Source organism: Tenrec ecaudatus, chromosome 4 (assembly GCF_050624435.1).
Source record: "Tenrec ecaudatus isolate mTenEca1 chromosome 4, mTenEca1.hap1, whole genome shotgun sequence".
Taxonomy (NCBI): Eukaryota; Metazoa; Chordata; class Mammalia; order Afrosoricida; family Tenrecidae; genus Tenrec; species Tenrec ecaudatus.
The window spans coordinates 152,885,278-152,889,220 of record NC_134533.1 but is presented as its reverse complement, the minus strand read 5'-3'; the positions used below and the strand labels follow the sequence as shown (position 1 = coordinate 152,889,220).

At 41.2% G+C, this 3,943-nt stretch overlaps 1 pseudogene; it reads left to right on the top strand.

The window, feature by feature from the left end:
* The first annotated feature begins 2,318 nt into the window (after positions 1 to 2,318).
* Positions 2,319 to 3,421, top strand: LOC142446085 (tudor domain-containing protein 7-like; annotated as a pseudogene).
* Positions 3,422 to 3,943: the final 522 nt, after the last annotated feature.

Genomic DNA, 3,943 nt, shown 5'->3' with positions numbered 1-3,943 from the left:
CCACAACTGAGCAAAAACATCAATAAGTACCCACAGACACATTGCCCTGAACATCTGTACCCCCCAAATCTCACTGCAACCTTTGTGCATGTGTTCAAATATAAGCAAAACACTACTTGTGGGTAGAAGTAAAATTACAAAGTAAATGTATGCTTAAGTTTGAACGTTTAAGGTACCAATGATTGTGAAGATAGCCCAGTGGCCATGAATCAGCTAGGTTAGCATGTTTTCCCATGTTAAAGGAACTGCAGTTGAAGGAACTGGGAAAAGATAAGACGGGCAAGCTTTCCTTTTGCATGTCCTCACTGGGTTTTCTCACCCTGAATAACTCATGAGGATGACCTTGGAGACTCTCCAGAAGACCACGGCCTCTCTTTGGTGCTCATAGTCAAAGACCTGTTTGCAAGACCTACCTTCTTCCTCCCAACTGCTTACACTCTTGATTCTGCATACTTCTTCATACGATCCAGCCTCTCTGCATATTTGCTTAGTTTGAATAAGCATGGTGACAGGACACCACCCTGACACACACCTTTCCTGATTTTCATCCATTCAATATCCCTTAGTTTTCTCTTCACACAACTGCCTCTTGGTGCATCTGACATTAGCAATGATGTATATCTCTTGTTTCACATCCTCTTCTGTATCTGACCGGAACTTCTGCAGCTCCCTGTGCTACTGCAGCCATTGATCTTCAGCAAAATTTTACTTGATTGTGATGTTAATGAGATTGCTTGTTAATTTGTACATTCTGTTGGGTCACCTTTCTTTGGAATGGGGATAAACAGGGATCTCTTCGAGTCAGTTAGCCAAGTAGCTGTCCTCCAAATTTCCTGTTATAGATGACTGAATGCTCCCAGTATTTCATCATTTTGTTGAAACATTTCAGATGACATTCCATCAATTTCTGGTACCTTGTTTTGGGCCAATGCTTTCAGTGCAGCTTGAACGTCTTCCTTCGGCGCTATTAGCTCTTGCTCATGTGCTCCATCTTGACATGGTTGGATAGCGACTGGTTGTTTTGGGGACACGGATTCACTGTATCTTTCCATCCTCTTTTGGTGCTTCTTGTGGCATCTACTATTTCGCCCAGAGACTTTTTCAATATTGCAACGTGGAACTTTTCTGGAGTTCTTTCATTTTAAGATGTGCTGAGCATGCTTTTCCTACTTGGTTTTCTAGCTCGAGGCCTTTGCACGTTGTACTGCAATATTTTACTTTGGCTTCTCAGGCTGCTCTTTGCAATGTCTGTTCAGCTTTTTGACTTCATTCTTTCTCCCGTGTGCCTTAACCACCCTGCTATGAAAAGCAGGGTTCGGAGTGTCCTCTGACGTCCTCACTGATGTTTCCTTTCTCCCTTTTCAAAATGTCCTGTCGCTTCCTCCATGTGTTGGTGACATTCTGCAGCCAGCTCGTCAGGTGTTCTGTCATTGGTATTCAATCCATCAACTCTGTTCTTGGGATGGTCTCAAAATTGAAGTGGGATAGACTCAAGGTCGTATTTGGGCACTTATGTATTTGTTTTAATTTTCTTCAGCATCAACTTGAACTTATATATGAGCAATTCAGGGTCTATTCCACAGCCAGTTGCTGGCCTGGTTTTAGCTACTGATATTGATTTTCTCCATATTTTCTTCCTACAGATGTAGTTAGTTTGAGTTCTATGTATTCCATCTAGAAAAATCCAGGTTTTTAACAACCTTTTGGATTGTTAAAAAAAGGGAATTTGCAATGAAGAAGTCTTTGGTCTTGCAAAATTCTGTCATGTTTCTAGCTTTGTTTCTATCACCAGGACCATATTTTCCAACTACTGTTCCTTACTCTTCATTTCAAACTTTTGCATTATAATCACCAATGCTTTGTAACGAATCTAGGTTTCATATTTGATCAATTCCAGACTGAAGACAGTGGTAAAATTCTTCACTCTCTTTATCACTAATTTTAGTGTTTGGTACATAAGTTTGAATAATAGTTGTATGTACTGCATTTCCTTGAATGCAGATATATATCATACTCTCACAGAATTATTGTACATCAAGATAGATCTTGAAATATCACTTTTTATGACAAATGAAGTGCCATTCCTCTTGATTGCTTCATTTTCAGCATAGTAAACTGTAAAATTTTCTGACTCAAAATGGGCACCACAAGGTCAATTCTGCTCACTAAAATGACTAAAACACCGATTGTTTTTCATTTCATTTCATTTTTTACAACTTCAAATTTTCTTAGGTTCATATTTTATACATTTCAAGATCCAACTATTAATATATATTTGCAGCTGTTTCTTCTCATTTTGAGTCAGGCCCCATTAGAAAATGATGTTTCCAGAGGCTTTACTTCCCAAAACTCTGTTCCATCCACATGGACACTGTATCCCATTCAAGCAGCTAGGTTACCCTATGCTAGAGACCTACGTGTGGAGTGTGCCAGTAGTCATCAGGAGAGAGCTAATCTGTCTGGAGAGATAACCTGCTATTCCGTGGCATGCACAGAAGCTGCACAAATCGCCCAGCTGGGGGCTCACCAGAGGAGTTATAAAAGGAGAGCAGGGTGACAAGCTAATTGCCAAATGAGAGTGAAGAGAACCATGCCATTTTTTTTCTAGAAGGAAAACCCAAAGCAACCCCCAGGTAGCCAGCATGGTCATCAGATTTTTCCACAACTATTAAGAGATAAAGGAAATGTTGTTGGAATTAAGTCTGGTGCTGAAATGCCACCTCACCCATGTCACACAATTCTTGGAAGTGAAATATTTGGAAATGTCCTGGTGAAGAGACATGTGGTCTTACCTACCAATAGCAGGTTTACAGGGAGATATCTCTTCCACCAGATTTTCAGATGCATGCCAAGAACTTGTGCTAAGGACAGGAGCAGTCATTTAAATCAGACAGTTGGAAAACCAAATATCACCCCACTGGAATCTTACCCTGAAAAAGTACATGAGGTGTAAATTCACAAGGAAATGTTAAGCAAGCATACCAATGGCATTAGGATATCCAAATTGCCACAGTTTTACAAAGATCTATGTAAAGAAGGACTTAATTGAGGAGTTTTACAACAATTTGAACACTGGCCTCACATTTGCATGGTGGAAAACCTTGCAGTAGTGGTCACAATCTGCTGCCATACCCAGCTAAGAGATCACAGCTTTTGGGAAGTGAAATGGACAAGGAAAGTGCCTCCTCTCCCACTACCTGCTGAAAAAGCAAAGCACCCATCAAAAGAGCATCCGCCCGTTATGCCCGGAAACTTTAAAAAGAAAGTGGCCAGGTTGCTGGAGAAATACAGGAGCAGTCTTTGGGCCAGCACTCTCCCGAAAGCATTTGAGGACATGCACAAAGTAAAGTTCTCTGAGGGTGGCTTAAAATATCTGGCCTTGGTTTCTGATGTATGCACCATAGACTGCATATCTGGCTAGTCTTTTTAAAAATCGTTTTATTAGGGGTTCATACAACTCTTATCACAATCCATACATACATCAATTGTGTAAAGCACATTTGTACATTCGTTGTCCTCATCATTCTCAAAAATTTGCTCTCCACCTAAGCCCCTGGCATCATCTCCTCATTTTTACCCTCCGTCCCTGCTACCCCTCCCTCATGAACCCTTGATAATTTATAAATTATTATTTTGTCATATCTTGCCCTGTCTGACATCTCCCTTCACCCCCCAGGGAGGAGGTCACATGTAGATCCTCGTAACCAGTTCCCCCTTTCCAACCCACTCTCCCTCTACCCTCCCAGTATCACCACTCACACCTCTGGTCCTGAAGGGATCATCCACCCTAGATTCCCTGCATTTCCAGTTCCTATCTGTAACAGTGTACATCCTCTGGTCTAGTCAGATTTGTAAGGCAGAATTGGGATCATGATAGTGGGCAAGAAGGAAGCATTTATGAACTAGAGGAAAGTTGTATGTTTCATCGTTGCTACGTCACACC